We start from the raw sequence: 11,432 nt of genomic DNA on the forward strand, positions 1-11,432 counted from the left end.
TAATTTTTTTAGAGATCCGCGGGGACCCACAAGTTGCAGACTCCTGTCCTAAGCAAACAAAATTAAATAGATTTATTTTAGAAAAAAATAAATATATATATTAAAAAAAAACCTTACTAGGCTGCCTAATCACTATTACAAAGGAACCTTCCTAAATTGGTGCATGTCAGCATTATGCTTTTTGTTGTTGTTGTTTTTTTTTGGGGGGGGGGGGGGTCTGCTTACAAATTATATTATTGTGATGACTGTACACTTCAGCCTCTCACTGCAGCACTTCTAGGGTAACCTGAGACTTCCACTCTCTGACACCCATTGCCCTGCACGACTCCCGCGTCCCCTGATTAGATTTGACCCCTCAAATTGAATCCCCCACTGAAACAAACACCCTTTTATGGACATGGTTACACAAACAAACAAAGCACCCAACCACGCCCCAAAATGCTGCTTAGAAGCTTGTTTGCGCGGTGGTTCTTATTCTCAGTAAAAGCTGCTAATAGGAGCAAATTACTGCCAACAACTCAAGCGCATCAAGTGCCTCGCTGCTCTGCCGTAATGGAGTTAACTTGTGACCAATCCGATTAAGAGCCTGCGAGGGGCTATTGGAGCCTGTGGAGGGGAGAGTGGCCTGGAGAGGGTGGAGTAGCAGCGGTCCTGCGGGAATACGGGCTCCTGGGGGCCTCTAACTGTCATTGTTAGGACATGATATGATTTGGATGGAGTGGGGCATAGATTTATTGTTATTTTTTAAAATATTTTTTTGTGCCTTTTTTCAATTTTCTTGTTATTTTTGGTAATTTTCTTCTTTTCTCTTTTTGTATATTTTAGTCACTTTTTGACCATTTTCCTTTCTGCATTTAAAAAAATCTATTTCTGACTTTTTTGGGAAGCAATTCCAAAAACATTTTATGGTAATTTTTTGCCATTCTTCTTTTGTTTTTGGATATTTTATGGTCACTTTTTGGACATTTTTAGTGAATTTCACCTTTAATCTCTCTTAGTGAAAATTTACAAACTTGGACATTCTTTGAATATTTAGCTATTCCTTAAACAAAAAAAAAAAAAATCTAAATCATTAAATCATTTGAAGAATATTTTATCTAAAAAAAATATATATATATATATATATTTTTTTAGAGATCCACAGGGAGCCACAGGAAATGGACTAAAGAGCCACAGGTTGCAGACCCCTGTCCTAGGCAAACAAAATAAAATATGTTTCTTTTAGATTTGGACAGAGGTGGCAAATCCAAGTCCAGAAAGTTAAAACCCTGCCACAGTTTGACTTTAGCCCCAGGTGCTAGCTAGCTAGCTCCCTAGCAACCTCTCATGGTGCTCGTTTACCTGCTAGTGAGCTAGCTAGCTATAGATAGCAAGCATCAGGGACTAAAGCCAAACTGTTTTTACTTTCAGTTGCTAGCTAACCAGCTCCCTGGCTAGCTCCCATGGTGCTTGTTTACCTGCTAGGGGGCTAGCTAGCTAGCCAGCATCAGGGGCTAAAGCCAAACTGTGGCAGGGTTTTTACTTTCTGGACCAGGATTTGCCACCTCTGGATTTGGATGGAGTGGGACATAGATGGGTGACTCAATATGATGCGTCTAAAAGCAAAATACATAAAGTGGGTTCTTAATCCAGACCTCTTTGTAAACTAGCGCAGTAAAAGATAAATTGAGTTTGAACATTTATATTTTTTAACCAGTTGTGTTCCAAGGATAAAGGTTCCATTGATGATGTTTTCATTGAATACTTACAAAGTTAAAGATGCGCATCTCCCCTTTTGAGTCAAAGCTCCTCTCAGATGTTGACGGCCGTGCTCGGTTTGTTTTTGTTCTGCTTCGTGTGAGACATTAGGCCTGCTAGTGACCCTCAGGGTCAGCGAGAACACAGCCCTCAGCCCGCCGGGGTCAGCTTTGTTTGACGTCTGGAAATGTTCGGGCCGAAACTCAAAGCAGGCCCGTTAATCAAAGCTAATGCAACTTTGATGCCGCTGCATCTCCACTTCATTGAAGCTCCATTACCACGGCCCGGCTTCCTCATTCCGCATCCCTGTCCTCCCTCCTTCCCCTGTTCAACTGGCTCCATTACCAGAACCCCCCACCCCCACCCCCCTTCATTCAACCCGCTCCCCTTAGGCATCCCAAACCTCATTTGCGCAGACATGTTTAGCCAGCACAGGAAGCAACCCATGCCCTTAACAAAATTACAGTCCAGCCAGCGAATGAGCCGCGGGGCCAGTCTGTGGGGACCAATCACAGAAGGTTCTCGGCTCTACCAGTTCCTCATTTGAAAGGACAAGAGTGGAGCCTTAAAATATGTACTTTTTTATCTATTCTCATGCCGTGCGTAACAACTTTGGACCTGACCAGCAGCTCACCTCTAATGATGTGAACTAATGTTGCTCCATTTCAGCTTTTCAATGCACTTCATGTGCTGCTTTGAATGATGTGAGTGATAAGGCTTGTAATGATGGTGATGTAAATGTAGCGAGCGCTGCGTTAACAGACTCAGGGCGCTCTGATCGCTATCTCGGCGGCGCCTCAGTAATTTGGCTCTGAAGTTTGCTCTATTAATGGAACGCTGCTTTGCCTTTCCCCTCTCGTGTCCTTTACTTTTCGCATTCTGCATTCCTCTTCGGCCTGGCCGATACTCGTAAAAAAATACATATCCTCGCTGGTCACAACAGTAGGTACACCTGCACAATCTAATGACATCTGTATCAAAAGGTAGATTTGTACCTTTTTCTTAGTGACATGATACAAACTGAAAACAAAAGTTTATTGTTCACAAACTGTTGTTAATTTGGGGCAGTATGGATGAAGATGCAATCGATTCAAAACACTTTATTGGTCCCTGAGGCGAATTTCAAAATATTCGCTGCAGACTCGTGTGACTTTTCTGCTCCAGCTTACTTCCACATTCCAAAAACATGTTTTTTAGGCTGATTGAATGCACACACCTATTAGACAAATTTGTGACATCTTCCCAACATAAACTTTTATTCTTATATTTTTCTTGCTTCTATTACATTATGCGTAGCAGGAGTTCTCTGCTTGTACTCAAAGTTAACATGTAACAGATAACTTCTTGGGAGATCTGAAAAGCTCACCATGAGCTCCCTCTCGACCTTCACGAATGCAGTTTAGAACGCCGTGCACCGGGACCTCATCACCTCCAGCCGTCAACTCGCCGTGTCCTTGGGCAAGCGTATTCAGGACTCCCACGAGCAGCTCGAACACCTCTGAGGATTATTCTCAAACCCAGCCGGCAAACGGTTTCCCACAAAAAACACTAAATTGTTAGCTGGCATAACACAGCCAGCTTGTGATGGCGGCCATTCGCTAAGCTAAAGGCTATAGCTAACTCGACCCTTAGCTAACTTAGCCTGTTGAAAGCCAAACTGTGGCCGGTCACTTGGCTACAAGATGAGCTCACAGCCTTGATAATATCTCAGCTCTATTTTTCAAGCTAGCTTGCTAACCGATAAGAACATGCCAGATTCATGAGACATTCAGTTACGCACAGGTGTGCGACTAAATTAATAACTGTGATAGAGAAATACTGCTCGATGGACATTTAAGTGTTTAAGGTAAAGTACAGATCCTTTTATCTACAAAAACAGTTGAATGTATTCATAGGCATTATTTCCACCTGAAGCTGGCATGATTGTACCGTAAGCTAACAGTACTATTCGAGCACTCACTGCTATTAGCTGAGAACTGTTCTCCCAAAGCGCATACAATCATGTATAGGTATAAAAAGCATTTTGCCACTAACACTTTTTTTTCTATTTATTTATTTTTTTACCAGGTCAGGTGGGGTTTTCTGTTAACATCTACGTTCTTACACACACACAAAAGGATTGTTGACGGTATAACATGAATGAGCAGGTGTACCTAATGTTGTGTCTAGTGAATGTTTCCAAATGTATTTGTCATTATTTCTGCACAGTATGCCTTATGCCTCACACCTTCCTTGTGAAGCTCCGTGGGAGTGCGTTTGTCTCTTGATTCCTGTTTAATATTCCAAGGTGCTCAGTGGTGTTGGGAGGACCAACAAACCTCCATTAAATGTCTATTTCTGTATGCATCCAGGGCTGTAGAGGGGAAGCCATGTGAGATATCTCCCCATCCCTCATTCCAATCACCTCTCGCTGCATGCCCTCTGCTCAGGTAATTAACTTCTCCCTCCACCGGGCCCGCTCTGCTCCTTATCTGGACTCCATTCTGTTAAAACTATCAGCCTCCCTCGCCCACCGCTATGTCTAATTCCTCTGCTTGAAGGTGGGGAATAATCCAGGGCCAGCACCTGCCCTTCGCTGCTTCTTCTTCTTCTTCCATCACGTCACTTTCCTCTTGACACCCGCTCGGCACCCTTCATCCCTCTCTTCTTGTTTTGTCCCCCCCTTTTTTTTTTAAAAAAAGAAGAAGAAAAGAAACAGGGCTTTTCAATGATTCCGTTCTCTCTGAATGGAGATTCAAGCGCCTGTGATTGGATTAATTAAACGTGTTATCCCGATCTTTGAAAGGTAGACGTGATCCCTGTTCACTATATCCTGATTAGCGCTCTCCCACACACACACATACAAGTTGAGCAAAGACAAGCTAAATCTTAAGACTTTTTGAAACTGCCGGGGATTAAGGAACAGATTGTAATTGCTTTCTCCCTCCTTCCGTAGGTTCATTTATATTGACGACTTGTTACTTCTCTGTGGCACAGCGGCGACGTCTCCGGACAAATGACAATGAGAGAACGGGACGAGACGAAGAAGCTTCAGCAGCAGTGCGAATCATTTATGATGTAGAAAAAGGTAACGTGGCCGTCAGATACGGGAGGAAAACGGAAAGACAAGCATGATCTTTGGCAGATAATCCCGAGCCTGATTGAATGTCACAGCACTTCTCCCTCCGTCTCCTCTTTATATCCTTCTCTCGTTTCATGTGACTCTCAGTGTGTGGTAGCGCTCGCCCAGCTAGAGGCCAAGTGTTAAGTGTGTGTGCGCGCGTGGGAGTGTGTGTGTCTGTGCGCCGAGGATTTGTTCCAGATTGTGTGCGGTTTAACCCACATTGTTAAAAACTAAGCTCAACTCATCCCAGTGGAAGTGAAGCCTTGCAGCTGTGACTTTTCCTGTGAGATTATTACAGGTTGTCTTTTTTTTTTTTAAGTTAAAGGCTCGTAGGTAGCGATTTGCATAAATGTGACTTTGTAAACAATTGTAATGATTCATCATGATTTCATCTGTCAAATGAACAGATTGGAAGAGGAAAAATTACATTTCTGCAGATATTGTGACTTAATTGATATTTTATAGCTAATCCCCTGACAACAAAAGTGAGTGCACCCTTAAGTGAAACTGTCCAACACATTTGGAAAATTTTAGGTCAAATAAAACTGAATGTCCACTCCATTAGTGCACTAGTGAGTTGTTTATGCATAATCCACTCATTGGCAGCCCTTAATAGGAAAATGAATCATATTTATTAACTTGAACGCCACATTCCTGATTATAAGGCGGCAGAACCATGTGATAGTCAGCCATGTCCTACCCAATTACTGGATGATACTATTTTTTTTTTTCATCGGTTCACAGTAATGACTTTCCTGGGAATTGTCCTTTAGGTTTGCCTGACTATTCCCCTTAAAAAAAAAAAAAAAGAACCAGCACTTTAATTGTCTGGGGCTCGTCTCGTTTCTTGGTGTGATTTGGCTGTCGTGGCGGAGGGAGAAAGCAGGGAGTGACAGGAGGAGATGCGGGGGAGGAAAATGCACCAGTGCTCTGACCTGGCCGCTGGCGAGGCCGCCTAAAGCGACCAAGACGGAAGAGTGAGGAAGAGAAAAACATTTGAGCAGCGGCCATCATGGGTGGCAGCTCGCCGCTGGCAAGTTGACTCTGACGCTCACCTCTGTTGGATGTGTCTCAGGGGAGGTTTCCCACTACACTCTGATATATGAATTGGAGGAAAGAAGTGCTTGTAAATATTTCTAAATGTTAGTAGCCAAAGTGTCATTTATTGGGAAACTAATCCATTGAAAAAATATACTTGGTGGTTTTAAAGAGATCTGATAACCTGGCAGGAATGATGAAAGTCTTCTCAATGTTGTGTAAATTGATCTTTAAGAAGACCAAATTTCATTTTCTCTGGGCCAATAGGAGTGGAACTCCTTTCTCCTTTTTTGATGGTACCTATGATATGTTGTAAGGTGCCGGTACACAAAAACCTCACTGTGATCTTGACTTACTTTGAGAAGTCCTTTGTTGTAGTTAAATATAGAAATAGAGAATATATAAATAGTGAAGGTAATCGTCCGGTTTCATGTCTTGTAATGAACTACAATAATTTTCTAGCGTAAACAGTCTTAATCAAATAGGCACCTATTTAATTTAATATCAAAATTCCCCTAGTGATTCATTATCAGTCAAAAGTATAAAACCTTGTCAATGCAAGTTTAGGATAAGCTGGAGCTAAATTTAGTTGATGCAAAGCGAGAAACCGTTTCCAATATAGCGTGATATAAAATACCCTGTTATCTGATGTTTCCATAAGAAGAAAAGCAGATAAGCGATGGATGTGATGTTATGTTAATGAAGATTTTGCATGATTTGCTTCCCGTACGCACCCGCGTCTGACAGGTGTCCGCGCACCAACACTTTAAGGGATAGCCTTGATGGTACTTCACATGGGAGCGACAGTAACTGAACTCATGGACATACTTTTAAGCAGGCAAAAAAAGGTGATTAGGGTTTTTTTTTTTTTAAAGATGCTACAACGAGGGGAACAAGGGATAGGGACTCTTAACTGAGTAATAAAGCGGTCACACCTACTACAAGTCTTAAAATATTTATTGTATTTTTCACACCTAGGGGCACTCTTTAATTTTCTAAATAAAAAAATCAACTGTGCGCCTTGTCATGCAGTCAGCCATGTCGACTTTTCAGTTTGTCGTCTTTAATTCAAATTCCTTCAAATGCTTCAACTTTTGTTTTCATCTGTTGAAGGATCCCCTCCTCCGCTCGAAGCAACTTTCATGTAGTTACACGGCAAACAAAAGCAAGCGAGATGCGGCGCTACCCGATATTTGTGTCCGGTCTCAACCTAGCATAATAGCGCTAAATCAGGGGTGTCAAACGCGCTGCCCGCGGGCCGGATTATGCCCACAAAGGGGTCGGACCAATTAATCAGACGGCCAAAATCAAAACATACAAATTTGTAATTTCACAAGCAATCCTCAGATGAGCAATGCAACTTGTACAGGGAATTGACTTGGATGCCATAATTTTTAAACACGCGACCTAAAGTTAAGTTTTGTTGAAGAAGAAAAAACCTACATCAACATAAATCAAACGTAAACGTGTTGAATATAACACACATTCAGCTACTGGTAACACAGACACATATGACATGGATTAATGTCCTATAACTTCATTAACTGTGCCACACAATGCATTCTGGGAACGATATATCTGCAAAACAGGTAGATATAAATGCCCAGAACTGATATGGGCCATGTGTTGCTGCGTTACATTTGCATTTGTGTGTGTGTGTGTTTTTTTTTTAATTTTTTATGGAACAATGTATTTACAGTTGAGCCCCGCTATTTTTTGGCAGGCCTGCAAATCTGTGCATAACGGACTCCCAATTGTTTTTAAGTTAATATACCATGATTTTACCGGTCGAGCCCACTTGGTAAAATATTTTCCTCCATGTGGCCCCTGACCTAATATGAGTTTGACACCTCTGCACTAAATCTAACAATCATACCACACAATTAATGTGGCTTACAACCCGGTGCATAATTTTTATTTTTTTATAGATTGGTGTTTGATTGATATTGCACCTAATAGTACGGTGCACCTAATGGTCCATAAACTACTGTTTATATTTTTTTAAGGATGACCACTACTGCTTTTGTTGTTTACACTGTATTTGCGTTCCTGCTTTCATATTTTGTGCGCAAGAAAAATGTTCGAGTTGCACTTATTTAAAAAAAATAAATAAAATAAAATTATATATATATATATATATATATATATATATATATATATATATGTACAGTACACATTTTGCAAATGAAAGCAAATTAGCTTTATTTACATCTGAAAACAGAGCGGTGACATGACTAATCCCGTCTCTTACCTACAAGGATCCAATCCCTCCTTATATCTTTCCTATACGTTTCCATGTGCGTACTCAGTCTAACAAGCAGCCCGCTGTAAAATGAGCCATCGTAGAACCAGCAGCTTTGTTGGCATGACAAAGCGTGGCGCAAGCACTCAAATGACAAACGAACTACGGTGTTGCATAAAACTGCCGCCACCCGCCGCGGTTTGTGTACAGCCGACAGAAGAAATTGAGTTTGCTATATAACGTGTTGTTCATTTATACTTTTTTACTGTTTGATTACCACACACAATCGGCAAATATATTGAACCTTGGCCTGTTCATTGAGCTGATGCTCATTAGAACGCGAAAAAGTAAATACAATAAAATGCGACACATTTCTAAGACGTCTCACCTTGCACAAAGTGTATTGAAATAATTTGTTTTGCAAAAGGTCCCGCGCTGTCCCTCTGGGTCTGTTTCATTATGCCTAAATGGATTAGCATAGAAAGACAGTGATGGAGCCAGCAGGACATTAATGCTATTAGTACCTGCAGACTGAGCAGCACTGATCAATTGTCAATCCAAACGCATTTGGCTAAGACTCACTGGTGATAAAGACTTTCAAATGAAGAGCACTTTGCCCTCCACGCGATAACCATTTCCTAAAGGGCACAGCGTTCCCAATCCGAAGGGGAGAGTTCACTTAACATGTATGAGCATCGGTAGCTTTTCACGGTGGAGGGTTATTGATAATCAATCTGCTCAAACTGATGGAATCTCGTCATAAACCGCTTTTACATTGACCATCTTTGACGTACATTGGAATATAGTCTAAAGAGATTAGTTTTGTTCCCAGCATAGTTTGCCGGTCTCCATTTCCTGGATGAAATTCCAACGTAAAGGACACCAAAAAAAAGGAGAATATGTGATTTACAATCTCTTGTGTGTCCCACCATCACGATAACCTTGCTGCCTGGCATCCATTATCTCTTAAAGGAAGACATCATTGGATTATACGCTGGCCCAAACATCTGATATGTAACGGATACCTGCCATTATTAATTACTAAGAGCAATTACAGGGGAAGAGAACATGGGAATAACACATACAGTCAGGCTTTGTTTTCCATAATGGACCTAGATTCTTTGGACATAATCATTTCTGGGAATAACAGTAGTTTGTGTGTCTATTCTTATATTTGTAATATGTGTGGCTAAAACTGTATTACTGACATTGTAATGCCACCAATTAGAAACTTTAACTCTTATTCACTTCAGGGCCACTTTTATTTTTGCCATTTGAATTAAATAAAAGTCATTTGTTAGTTTCTGCAAAACGTCTCCTCATGATGCAAATGAGATTTTTTTGTGTCCTGAAAAATCTGAAAAAAATAACTCAGCCCATTATTTTAAGGTGTCGATATAGTAAATAGTCAGTTAGTAGGATTATGCAAAAATAAACAAACAAAATAATAACAACACAACAGTACCTGCATAGAGGAAGAACCTCTTAAGTTATCATAAGGATCTAAATACAGGTGTAGATTTTCTCACATGTAAAAAAAAAAAAAAAAAAACAGTCTGCATTGACTGGCCTTTCAGCCAAAATTGAGATGGGCTCCAGCTCACTCTCATCCCTAATGAGGATAACCGCTATCAAAAAAATTATAAATTGATGTTGGTTTACTAAAGGAAGATTTTCTTCCCAGTTTCCCCCCCCCCCCCAACATTTTTCCAACATTTTGTTTCTTTGGTAAACCCCTGTATTTTCTGTGGAAAATGTATATTGAAGGTTTATCAGTTTATTTCCCCCAATGCATTTCAATGGGCGTCAAGTATAAACAGATTTCCGCTATTTGCGTGCCAGTCCGATCCTTATTCCCTACTAATAGCAGGGTTCCACTGCATAGTTTTAAGTTGCAATATCACCATTCACTACTAGGTGGCAGACATGGCATTTTTTGTGGATTTGGTATGCTAAACATAGTAAATGACAAATATATCACCACCTCAATAATATTACAATTTTGAGTGAGTTGATTTTTGTGAAAATATACACAAAATGAGTTCTTGCACTTTATGTTGGTTGGCTGTTGAGCAGTTTTGTGCCGTTCTTGAATGGTAATTTTTATGCAAAGAGAGCCTTTTGTATCGGAATAGGAATTGCAGTGTGTGGTTATTTTGTTGTTTGTTTCAAACCCTATGTTGTTAAATAGCGAATCCTTTATACATGCATTGAGAAATCCTTGAAAAATGAACTGTATCAACAGCATGCATTTTGCATGTATGTATATATTTGGTCCATATTTAAAATGGCATTTTTGTCATACACCTGGTTAGAAAGTGTGTGGTCCTATGTGACCCCCCAGTAGCACAGATGACAAATTGTGGCCCCTTCCATCATTTAACTAATTTGCTCCCGAAAACGTATAAATACGTTCTATTTTAAATATTACCATGTTCACAAAAGTATGGTAGCACATACAGCCGGCTTTGATGCAGCCTTTGAACTGAAGAGAACACTTGAAGCAATGGTAGTTATTACAAAAACGGCCAGCAGGTGGCAGCAGAGTATAAGAGCTCAACCAGGGCCATGTTGCAAAAAGCTCTTCCCCCCCACTGCTTTAAACAGATTTGTAAATAATGATGAAACTTAGCTATATTCTAATACTAATTTCTGAAAAAAGGAAACAGATATTTTTTGGTAGGTTCCATGTTTTTATAGCAATAGAACGCAATATTCTGTGGGCCTTGCAAAATCAGTCAAAATCCAGTAAAACAGCCAGGAGCGAAGGGGGTTGCTTCAGTGAAAATGGCTGGGGGTGAATGAGTTAAGTTAAGTTAAGTTGCACCTTTGACACAAAAACATAAATTTCTCCCATAATTCTTATTAGTATTTTTTTTTATATCTAACATTTATTTTAGAATAGAGCATACTTATTTCTAACATATTTTTTTTTCTGTTTAAATAATCCTGGCTTGAAGTATATCATTTTCATACTAGATCCTATCTACAATGTTATGACAACTCTCATTATGATGCACTATAAACCAAAACTACAATAATAAACATTCTCCGACGATGTCAATCAAAAGTTACAAAATTACACGCACTTAAAGTAAGGTCACCTGTTAGCTTTTACTTCGAGTCTATGGCAAAACAGTGACCTTTCACCCCAAAGGTGACATTGAAACAAATAATGGCTGGTTATTCCTTTGCTATTGTACGTCTCAAAGGTGCGATTGGTATATTATGCCGTGACTCTGAAAGCAGCTGCTGGAGCGTTTGAAAGGAAGCGTCGATGAAGATGTTCCCGTGCAAAGTGGAGGCTTTAAC

The 11,432-nt window shown here is 40.3% G+C and overlaps 1 protein-coding gene across 1 annotated transcript in view; it reads left to right on the top strand.

The window, feature by feature from the left end:
- Positions 1-5,299, top strand: part of eefsec (eukaryotic elongation factor, selenocysteine-tRNA-specific) — a 61,659-nt gene extending 56,360 nt beyond the window's left edge. Inside the window, exons 7-8 of the transcript XR_015096236.1 lie at positions 4,089-4,166; positions 4,673-5,299. The gene's annotated coding sequence lies outside the window, so the exon portion shown is untranslated. The remainder of the gene's footprint in view (positions 1-4,088; positions 4,167-4,672) is intronic.
- The last annotated feature ends 6,133 nt before the right edge of the window (positions 5,300-11,432 follow it).

This window comes from Leptonotus elevatus, chromosome 10 (assembly GCF_054856555.1).
Source record: "Leptonotus elevatus isolate MCC_2025b chromosome 10, RoL_Lele_1.0, whole genome shotgun sequence".
NCBI classification, from domain to species: Eukaryota; Metazoa; Chordata; class Actinopteri; order Syngnathiformes; family Syngnathidae; genus Leptonotus; species Leptonotus elevatus.